Here is a 12,056-nt window from a genome sequence, read left to right on the forward strand (position 1 = left end):
TTCAATTCCACCGAAGGAGGTATTTATTTGCATGTTCCGTCGCATGAAAAACTAAAATAAAATATCCCTATTGCTAGTCTCACCACGGGAATGTTAGCGTCCTGATGTCTTGCACCTCGCCATCAAGTCGTCCTCCGTTTCTGCTTTAATCACCGCCGTTTGAGCGTTTGGCTGCCGGAACGCTTGACTTGTTCAAATAAATCATCACAATGCGGTTACTTCACCTTCGCACGGCACCGTAGTGAGTGATCTCTGTCCCGCCTCCTTGAAGTTTGACATGTGCGCAGCTTTTGTGTAAATATTCATTAAGTTAACCACTTTTTTTGTGCTGCTGGAATTCATTTATTTTGGAGCCGGCTATCAGCCCTCGTAACCTGCGTTAAATCTCACCAAGCCCTGCGGGCCAAGCCAAACACATTTGGTCATGGCTCTGAAAAACATTACCTCTCGTAGATATATAATACGGGACGCCAGCGGGGAATATGGGTCAACATTGTAGCGCTGACAAGAGATTGGTGGGCGAGCGATGTTCTGCCGTGTTGCCGTTGTGCAAAGCGGCTCCTCAAGCTGAGCCGCTCGACCGGGCGTGTGGCGCCGTGAAGTCAAGCGGCGAATCATCTTGGTGTGTTTTGTGGTTGCCGTTAGCGACATCACAATGTTCAACGACTGGGTTTCGTCTTTGCGGCGCTTATTTGATCGACAATGGCGGGGCTGGCTGAGACCTGACGAGTGATGAGACCTGGCGCTCCAGTTTGTCCTCGCTCTGCTGCGTGGTGGTGATGTCACAAGTCCCTACGACGGAAAAAAAAAACCACATATCCCGACATATCACAAATCGAGAAATTTGGTTTTGGTTGTCCACTTGCCACAAAACCAACAGTTTTTGTGATTTCCGTGAAGCTAATACAGTAAAGTCTAGTTATATCGATATAACCGGACTATCCATATATCCGAAAGTGGGCGGATCTTTGATATGGCATGTAATTTTCTCCTTGAGTTCATGGATTGCGTATCTAGCATGCTTTTGTACTACAATACATTTTGTACTACAGTAAATAAAAATAAACTTACGCTGTAGTGATTACCGGTTACCGGGACATAATTCACCCCGGAACTATCGATAGGGAAGGTGTTGCCACCCGGAGGGGTAGGCGCGAGGGACGGGTGTTTTCCGCTGTGTGTGCTGCACTCTGGTGGTGGAAGTGTGAAAAATAAAGTTGACTGGAAGCAGCCGTTCGCCGTGTTCTTTTTTGGTATTGAAATCCTTAAGCAAAGATTGATTTAAGCTGCTTTTGTATCGATATAAGCAGACCAAATTGGCTGGCGGGAGATGAAAAGGGCATCGTAGTAACCGGATTATCATAATAACCGTGTATCGTACTAACGGAGCTAATTATATCATAAAAGACTAGAAATTTGCCGGGAAATGAAAATAGTATCGTAATAAGTAGTAATTCGTTTTAACCGATATCGATATAACGAGACTTTACTGTATATCCTTTCTTCACCAATTGACTTGAAATAAATCAGAAACTTCCAGAAACCTCACGTTTTGGCAGTGGTTGCCGTGATGAGGAAAGTCTGAGAAAACGCCCAGGGACCTCGCTCATGTTGCAAACCTGACAGCAATTTTGAAAAAATTCTTTAGAGGAGCCAGAATTCAGCATTTGGATGGAGAGTGGACTCATGGGTCCTTTGTCCATTTTCCACCTGCAGCGTGACGCCAACACATCTCGTGGATTGGGTGGACTTAGTCGCAGTTTTTTATGGTTGAACCCGAAGGTCATTCAGGACTTTTACTGTTGTTGATACGACTGTTGTTGTGCCCATTCTTCTCTTTCTGGTCACCCCACAGAACTGAGGACGGAGGTTCTAAGCAAACTCCATGTATCCCTGGAGATAACTTCTGTTGTGAATTGGAATTCGAAAATTGACGTTCCAAGCATCAGTGAGAAGAACTCCCAGCAAATCAAATGAATTTCCCTATGTGTTTAAAATAGGCAAATAATATATTTAGAATACAGGAAGTGTACAAATGTAATGCAATTGATGTTGCTTCTTCCTATTCCTTTTTGGACATGTGAAACTGTGAATTGTATAATGTGATGCATTCTAAATATAACTTGTGTATGCATGTTCACAATAAATACTACCACAATACTACCGTTACCCCCCAACCCTCTGAAATCTGCCAGTCAGGAATCAGAATCAGAAATGGTTTTATTGTCAGGTATGATCAAACACATACTAGGAATTTGTTTTGGTGAAGTAGGTGCAGAGACATGTATTAAAAAATGAAAATACAAAATATACAGAATACAGTATAAATATACATATGTACACAGTCTGACACAACCCAGAACCCACCCCAGAACCCACCGCCAGATCCGCCTTGTATCTGCGACTGATTCACATGAGCGCATGAAAATAAGACCAGGTGACTTTTGCCAGAGCGGCGTTCCAGTGGGAAGGGTCGGGATAATGCGGGCACGGCTTACTGGCAGCAGCTGGAATGTCAGAGCGAGTTAAAGCCTAACAAACGCTTCATAAGTGACCGTACACTCCAGTGGCATTAGAGGAGCCCCCAGGACATTCCGGCAACCGTCCCATTTTCTCACCTTGGTGGTACCCTGGAAATTGATGACATGGAGGAGGACACTGGTGGCTCGCCGCCAGCAGGAAGTGTAATCTACCTGACTTTTGAGGTGCTCTTAATCCCGACAGGGATTGAGGTGTATTGTTTGTTTTGCAAATTTATAGTACAACGCCGCACATTGATGGCGTCATCAAATCTTAATACAACGCGGTCAAATCGTGGAAATGTAATCCCAGTCGGCGGTCTTCTGGGATTTAAAGAAAAACACCAAACTGATTGAAACTTGGCAGGTTTACACGTTCCAGTTGAGACACCGCAGAGCATCCTTATCGCTTCCTCGTTGTGATTAGGCAGCTTCCTGATGGCGGCGTCACATGTTGAAGTGCATCCACCGCGCCGGTCAGCAGTGCACGGTTCTTCTTCCGCCTGCTTGTTTCCGAGGAGAAAGTGCTGCGTTTTCCTTGTCTTTCTCCGCGTTCCCAAATGTGTGCAGCATTTATCTACAGGCTGCAGGTTTTGGGCTTTGCTGCCAAAACCACGTTTTGCAAGTTAGCAGTTAGCCCATTTAGATTGATTAGTGTCGCCTATTTTTTATTATTATTATTTTTTTTGTGCAGAAAATACGCTAGCACAGTCTTTTTCTGTGCATGTCTGAGGATCTGTGACAACACCCCCCCCCCCCCCCCCAATGATGAGCGCCTATCAGGACCAGGCGCCCATGCACGCCCCCATCAGTTGTCACAACTGCCATTTTCGTGCTGTTCTGACAAAGCTGCCATATATTGTGAATAACTTTTGTTTATTATAATTTTTCATTTTCACATAAGTTCATCTTTAAGATTCTAATTTCTTACAGTTCAAATCTAATTTTTCACATTTTCCCCCATTTTTTATTTTATTTTCACTCCCACACTTATGGCCCATATTTTGCCATATGGAACAGGAGGGGCGGGGGGGGGGGGGGGGGTGTTGCCTTCAAGGACAAAACAATTCAACTCTAAAACAATTCAACTCCACATTTTATGTAGACTACATGTTGTTGAAATGATTACTTTTAACTTGTGATTGTGCATGGTGTGTTGACTAACCACATAAAATAGCCTGAAAGTGAAAAAAAAAATTGGAACTGTAAAAAATACTTCCAAAAAATATGAGCATCAGCCAGTGAGTGAAGTAAAAAAAAAAAGTACATGACGTACTATATATTGTCCATAGGTATGAATGTGAGTGTGAATGGTTGTTTGCTTATATGTATGTGCTCTGTGATTGACTGGATCTCGGCTGCAGCACACATAAAAAACATAAACATACAGTCCAGTTTTAGTGTCGGAAAGTCGGAAAGTCGGAGGAAGTTCTGGCTGTGCCAAACTTTTCACCAACAGGTGCAACAACCACTTTTTTCCCCTTCTGCAGCCCTCCAAGCCACGCCCCCCTTATGTTCTGCTTCCTGCTTCTCAAATGAATACCAGCGTGAGCGGCTTTAGTGGCGGCGTTTCTGACGTGTGTGTGTGTAGGGGGGGCTGAGCCGGGGTGGGGGTGGGGGTGGGATTCACTAATAACCAGGCAAGGTACACTAATCTCCCCTGGCAACATTTGGTTTACCTTAAGCTGGAGGGACAGCTGTATTAAAAGCAGGAATTATCATAATCAGTCGCAACTGCCTCCTCCCCGCTTCACCTCTCTGCATATAAAACTTCCACATTAGGCTTAAGAGTACAACGGCTTAGCGGCTGCTCGCCCTACATCTGTCTTCCCGCCGCCACCACCAATCAGGAAGGTGCACTGAGGGGGGCGGGGGGGTGGGGGGGGGGTCCGACATGATGGAGGATGCCTGAGAATTACATAGAAGAATGGAGAACATGGTGCAAGTGAATGAGAGAGAGGGACATAAATATGATGATGCGGCGCCCGTGGTGCTTACACGCCGTTCCATATAAGGTCTACTTCTGCGGACATATTTTATTATTATGAATGATGATCCGCTTCTTTAGATAATAATGCATGTTTTCAGCAAACCGAATATTGTGCTTTTTTTTAGTAGCATCATTTAGCATCTGTCCTCTTTCTGACTTTAAATTTATTTGTCATTTCACTCCACTTTTTACTTTCACTTTCATTTTCTTTGATGCTGAGCCTGGGAGACATAATGAAATAACAATTGTTTAGAGTTTAGCGAATTGATGCTTCTAATCATGCAGCCAATGTTGATCTACATTTCGCCACTTTTTAAACTTTTCACTTTCACTTTCCTTTTTGACGTAGTATCTGGGAGACATACTGAAAAAAGTAATTTTTGGATTATAATTGTAGTTCTTTGAATGTTTGAATGTCCCTTCTTTCGGCTGCCACCCATTTTATCACATTGTACTTCGGTACGAGGTAACTTATTAAAAAAAAAAACAAAAAAAACCTTAAACTGTATTTTGGAAAGCAGGAAGTGAACAAATGTAACAGTTACTGATTGTAAAAGTACCAGATGGAGGGGTAGGATTTAATAAGCTTTGCTTCTTCCTACTCCTTTTGGACATGTGGAACTGGGAACTGATTATGTGATGCATTCAATTGTAATCTGAAACCATTACCATTACCATTTCATCGGGGGCTGCAGGGCTGGCCACCAGACGCTAAGCCCCATCTCCAGGCTTGGCTCAAGAGGGGACTCAGGTGACCCGCGTCTGGGCAAAGAAACTTGGGAAAGTTCAGCGGCTTGGACTGGGAATGTAGACAATGTTTACGGACATTTTTCCACTCAAAATTTTCCTTTCACTTTCACTTTGCTTTTTCTTGAAACAGAGCCTGGGAGACATAATGAAATAACATCAAATTTTTAGAGTTTACCGAATTGATGCTTCTAATCATGCAGCCAATGTTGATCTACATTTCGCCACTTTTTAAACTTTTCACTTTCACTTTCCTTTTTTGACTTAGCATCTGGGAGACATACTGAAAAAAGTAATTTTGAATGTTTGAATGTCCCTTTTTTCGGCTGCCACCCATGTAATCGGTGGCTGCCGGGCTGGCCACCAGACGCTCAGCCCCATCTCCAGGCCTGGCTCAAGGGGGACTCAGGTGACCCGCATCCGTTGAGCGGCTTGGACTGGGAATGTAGACAATGTTCACTTTCACTTTGCTTTTTTCTTGAAACAGAGTTTGGGAGACATAATGAAGAGAAAACATTAGCAGTTGTTTACATCCGGGATTCTCAACAGGTGGGTAGCGACCCATTTTTGGGTCATGGAACCAATTTCCGGGGAAAAATAAAAACATTATGTAATGGCCCGATGTCCATCAAGTGTTCTTCTGACACACAGCTGTAGATATCTGCTGGACAAGAGACAGCATCTCACCACTGTGGCTCCCATAATTCTGCTAATAGTCAATAGTAATGTAAATATTTGAGAAGTTTGAGTCAAAACATTTTGGTAATTTGGGTCACCGCTTGTCAATGAGAACCACTGGTTTATGGAGTAATTACTCACACGGGGCGGACCCCATTCTTGGTGGATGTTCACTAACGTACCTGGTGGCAACAGAACATGACTTCCACTAGAACCAGCACTAGAACATAGTAGACCTGAAAGCGTATTCTAGCTGCATTGCATGCACACAGCTTCTATCCAGCTTTTTTTTTTGCCTCCCTCCGAGGCCCTCGGCACCATAAATCCGACTGATTACTCCGCAGCCCTTTTGCTTGACTGCACCTTCACAATCAGCCGTGGCCGCCAACAATGAGGCCCTGATGAATCAAACATCCATGGCATTAGTTTCACCTTGCTGCCCCTTTCCCATGCGCCACCGCCTCTTTGTCAGGCCCGGTTTGATGGCAAGGACTACTGACACTGGCTGCACCTATTGACAGACGGCTCTGTAAAGACACTGCCTGAAAGTCCAGGCTCCTCCCTGTTTTTTCCATCACTTGGCTCACAAAAGTAGGCAACAAAACCTGTTTGGACCGCTACAGTGGGACCCCCTGCTGCTGGATGCTTTAGTCCAGTTTAGGTGAGTTAGACTGTGCTGATATGCCACGGAGATTACTTCAACAAATATATTCAAAAACCAAACAGAATTTGGCTTAGACTTTGATTTACATTGAAAAAGTTAGCATACCACAATATGAAGGTGGGCTGAAAGGTTCAAGACCATGATCCGGTGGTTGAGCAGACATGACCTCCTTACCAGTCTTACAATATACAGACAAGTGTTTTTTTTTTTGGGTGGTGCCAAGTCCGGAATAAATCTCAAGTCACCAACCACTTCAAAAAGCCAGAGATTTGTGCGCAAGAACATTGGTGGAACACAGAAGCACCCACAGAGCAGAATCTTCTCTACCTGGAAGATGCCTACAGAGTTAGCTATCATCACCATCCGGTGAACGCGGTTGATGTCATTGTGAAGGTTCTCTACCTCACTTCTGCACGGTTCAAAAAGCTAAAGTTGGTTGCTAACTCCTTATTATGCACATTTTTGATAAGCATATGCCTGTGAAAAGATGTTTATATAACATGTATAATGCTTTGCAGCGTTGTCGCTATCATGGAATAGTGTTTAGAAGACATTATATCAACTCTTGTGCCAACTTTGACGTAGAGGTCTTTTTTTTCCGTGTACTGGAGGATAGCATCTTTTTCTAAATGCGTTTCTTTCAAGCTAAGTGCTTCTTTTGAAGGTGTTCCATCAGGAAAATTTTCGCTACAAAGAACAAAACTTGAGTTGGAAATCCATCTTTCTCTCATTCTCTGCACTTACTTCATCCATTGTTGTCTTAAACCTTCCTCATTTGGAAAACATTCTATGAACATCCAGCAGCAACGCGACATTTTAGCATGACTACTATTTTGATGAAAAAATATAATGAACCAATTTGACGATATACGTCATTTGCGGAAAAACGGCTAAGCTGTGTGCTAGTTTATCATGACGGGCACCATCAACTATAAATGTCATTTTTGGGTTCCTTACAAAATTCCAACAATGTCCAATGCAATTACAGGCAATATACAACATATTTAATTAAAGTCGGTCAGTCATGTCAGGGACCCTTTAATGCATATACAGTAAAGTCTCGTTATATCGATATTCTCGGGAGTCGGAAAAAATACCCATATAACCGGACTATCCATATATCCGATCCTGCGCCGAACTGCATTAAAAGTGGGCGGATCTTTGATATGGCATGTAATTTTCTCCTTGAGTTCATGGATTGCGTATCTAGCATGCTTTTGTACTACAATACATTTTGTACTACAGTAAATAAAAATAAACTTACGCTGTAGTGATTACCGGTTACCGGGACATAATTCAGCCCGGAACATAATTCACCCCGGAACTAGGTGTTGTCACCCGGAGGGGTAGGCGCGAGGGACGGGTGTTTTCCGCTGTGTGTGCTGCACTCTGGTGGTGGAAGTGTGAAAAATAAAGTTGACTGGAAGCAGCCGTTCGCCATGTTCTTTTTTGGTATTGAAATCCTTAAGCAAAGATTGATTTAAGCTGCTTTTGTATCGATATAAGCAGACCAAATTGGCTGGCGGGAGATGAAAAGGGCATCGTAGTAACCGGATTATCATAATAACCAGGTATCGTACTAACAGAGCTAATTATATCATAAAAGACTAGAAATTTGCCGGGAAATGAAAATAGTATCGTAATAAGTAGTAATTCGTTTTAACCAATATCGATATAACGAGACTTTACTGTACATTTCCATTGGCCCACCTCCTTCTTAGTCAGCCTATTAACTTTTCAGCCCACACTCGCAGGTTAGACTTTTGCTGACTAGTTTGGCTGCTACTGCAAAGTCTTTGAAAACTTTCACCTAATTGGGTCCGGTTGAATGTGACATGTCCGCCGGGGTCAAAATAGTATGGAATATGGACAGCAGATTGCCTCCTGCGGCACTCTGAGTGGCGTTGTGTCGTCCGCCGCTCAGACAGCATGGGGTGGTGGCGAGCAGTTGGGCCGCACGGCGCCATTATACCTCTAACTGGAGATCAAACTGTGAAAGTGTCGGGAGGCACTAATAGCCTGTATGGCGCCCTGTGTGCATGAAGGACAATGTTGCTGTGACGTTGGAGGCTGCTCGTAATGAGAGCGAATAGAGAGCGAAGTGCAAAAATACAATGGACAAACAGTTGTGGCTCAAATCGAGATCTTTGTTTTGTTTCTTTCTTTGTTTCTTTGCTGCCAAAGAAGCCGCAAAAAACAAAAACAAAGCACAACACGCAGGGCTAATCCTTTGTTGCTCAAAACAAACGTCTTGTTATAGCATTCAAAACAGCAGTTTAAACTGGGTGTTTTTGTGGGTGTGCTTCATGACCATTGCGGTCCAATTGGTGTTTCAAAAGTGATCAATTTCAGTTGCTTCTGTTGCTTCTGTCTTTTGTTTATTAAACTACTTAGAACAGTTGCTGTAGGTGTTAGGGCCCCAGTCCCCAATCCATGGGGCCCGCATTCAGAGCAATGAAGATGCACCATCACTGTTTTGAAGCAGGGTGTAATGGTACAGCTGCTGCCTTGTAAGGCAAAGGGGTGAGCTCATTTCAGACATTCTGTAGTCATTTTACAATAGGTAATCCAGGTAATGCAGTGTGAACAACCGTTCTGTTTTTCCAGGACTGTTTTCATCCCAGACATTCTGTTTTTTTTTGTGTGTGTTTTTTTTTTTTGGTTGAAGAAAATCAAAATGAAGACTTTGGATTGGCCTCGTTAAAGTCCTTAAAAAGGTGCTTCATATCGAAAAGCCTCCAATGAAGCTGAATGACAACAATTCTGCAAAGATGAGTGGTCCAAAATTCCACCTCTACTGTTTTGAAGCAAAGAGCAACAAGTCAGCTTGCGGGCAGGAGAGAGAAAGAGGTGTAAAGGTACAGCTGCTGCCTTGTAAGGCAACGGGGTGAGCTCATTTCAGACCTTCTGTAGTCATATTACAATAGATAATCCAGGTTGAACTGGTATTAAAATAGCTTTTAATGCAGTGTGAACAACCGTTCTGTTTTCCCAGGACTGTTTTCATCCCGGACATTCTGTTTTTTTGTGGTTTTTTTTGGCTGAAGAAAAACAAAATGAAGACTTTGGAGTGGCCTCCTGACCTGAAGTCCCATGGAGATGCTGTGGCATGACCTTAAAAAGGGGCTTCATATCGGAAAAGCCTCCAATGTAGCTGAATGACAACAATTCTGCAAAGATGAGTGGTCCAAAATTCCACCTCTACTGTTTTGAAGCAAAGAGCAACAAGTCAGCTTGAGATGTGGTGTAATGGTACAGCTGCTGCCTTGTAGTCATATTACACCAGGTAATATCCAGTTAATCCAGGTTGAACTGGCATTAAAATAGCTTTTAATGCGGTTTGAACAACCATCCTGTTTTCATCCCGGCCATTCTGTTTTTTTTGAGTGTTTTTTTTTTTGGCTGAAGAAAAACAAATTCAAGACTTTGGAGTAGCCCTGTCAAAGTCCTGACCTGAATCCTATGGAGGTGCTGTGGCACGACCTTAAAAAGGCGCTTCATATTGGAAAAGCCTCCAATGTAGCTGAATGTCAACAATTCTGCAAAGATGAGTGGTCGAAAAAGGTGTGGTGTAATGGTACAGCTGCTGCCTTGCAAGTCAAAGGAGTGAGCTCATTTCTGTCGTCATATTACACCAGGTAATATCCAGTTAATCCAGGTTGAACTGGTATTAAAATAGCTTTTAATTCAGTGTGAACAACCATCCTGTTTTCATCCCGGCCATTCTGTTTTTTTTGTGGGTTTTTGGTTTTTTTTGGCTGAAGAAAAACAAAATGAAGACTTTGGAGTGGCCTCGTCAAAGTCCTTAAAAATGCGCTTCATATTGGAAAAGCCTCCAAATTTAGCTGAATGACAACAATTCTGCAAAGATGAGTGGTCGAAAAAGGTGTGGTGTAATGGTACAGCTGCTGCCTTGTAAGTCAAAGGAGTGAGCGCATTCCTGTCGCCATATTACACCAGGTAATATCCAGTTAATCCAGGTTGAACTGGTATTAAAATAGCTTTTAATTCAAAATTCGGCAAAGATGAGTGGTCCAAAATTCCTCAAAATCAGGAACTGAGAAAACACTTTTTCACACAACTTTATTTGTCTGTTGGATTTGTACACAACCTCGAGTTAATTTAATCTTCTACCTGAAAAACGAAGTCCAGGATCTTACATCACTGCAATGGACACTCATTCTAGTTTTCAACCTGTTGCTAGTCTTGGGATCCCCGGTGCATGTCTTTGGAATCTAAATCTAAGGATTTATGGTTTATGGATTCTTATCGATCCAGGAGGCTTCTACCGGTGCAGCCGTACCTCTTGACTTGTCAAATATCCAGTCGCATCGGTTTATCGTTAATCAATAATGGCGCCGTGCTCGCCACGGCTCGTGTTAGCGGGACTTTGTGTGACGTTTCAAGACGAGTGCAACCACGACGTGAAAGGAAAAAAAACACGGTTTTAGTTTCAACCCAGCCTCGCCATGTTAACAGAAATATGATGAAAATGATTCTTCATGGACCGTTGAAATTTTTATTGTGGGAAAACACACGCACACACACATTTGGAGTGTATCCATGGAAAAAAGCCTCTTTGTTCGGGATGACGGCTCATAGTCCCAACATGTGTCCAAGAGGGGAGGTTTAAATCTGCCCACCTGTCCACGCGCTAATCCGGCCTGTCTCATGCTACACAATTAATTAAAAACTCTGATTAGTAACCTACATTCACACTGACGTTTGCCACACCAAAATGTTGGAAAATATGCCCGGTATATGGAAAATGCGTACAAAATGTGTGGCGTCGAGAAGGATCACAAGCAGCATTCTTAACGCTTACAGCGGAATTATCGAGATTAAGAATTATCGAGATTATATGTGTTGTATGTTTTCGGCAGAATGGAATATAATGAGCGGCAAATCTGGATTAGGTCATTCGCATCACAAGGGGTGTATTCAAATGATTATTGTGAACCTCTTTGCATGCTCGAGTAAAGCCACCTTTACACACACGCGTATTCACATGCAGGATGAGCCCAATCCGTGCAGCCAAAAGGTGTGTGTGCGTACACGCCCGTTACCGACACAGGTTACACAAACGACACAGCGCAACAGATGATGGGCATTATCCCATCAGCCTGCTGTTTCTCCATACACTCTGTGTTCCCTTTGAAAGGACAGCCGGTGTGTGTCCATGTGTGTGTGTGTGTGTGTAGCGTGGATAAAATAGGGAGGGGCCGGGGGGGCTCCTTTCACACACACACACACACTGCACCTGTCACAAACAGCCCCTCAGAACAAGAGAAACTTGAGCCAGCTGTCGAGCTTGTTTCACACTTTTTCCTCATATTTACACAAAGCGTACGTGTGTGTTGCACACCTTCACATGAGCAATTTGTAAACATGCATGTGCATATCGCACTTTAGGTTCACCCCGCCTGATTCTTATTCAAAAAAACATTCTGCTTTGTCA

At 43.2% G+C, this 12,056-nt stretch overlaps 1 long non-coding RNA gene across 1 annotated transcript in view; it reads right to left on the minus strand.

Moving 5' to 3' along the window:
• Positions 1 to 698: 698 nt before the first annotated feature.
• Positions 699 to 12,056, minus strand: part of LOC144901783 (uncharacterized) — a 49,667-nt gene continuing 38,309 nt past the window's right edge. Inside the window, exons 2-3 of the long non-coding RNA XR_013629889.1 lie at positions 1,550 to 1,619; positions 699 to 792 (exon numbers count right to left, since the gene is read on the minus strand). This is a non-coding gene — a long non-coding RNA (uncharacterized LOC144901783). The remainder of the gene's footprint in view (positions 793 to 1,549; positions 1,620 to 12,056) is intronic.

The sequence above is a fragment of the Doryrhamphus excisus genome, linkage group LG15, assembly GCF_037039965.1.
Source record: "Doryrhamphus excisus strain RoL-2023G ecotype Guam linkage group LG15, RoL_Dexc_Guam_v1.1, whole genome shotgun sequence".
In the NCBI taxonomy this organism is placed as follows: Eukaryota; Metazoa; Chordata; class Actinopteri; order Syngnathiformes; family Syngnathidae; genus Doryrhamphus; species Doryrhamphus excisus.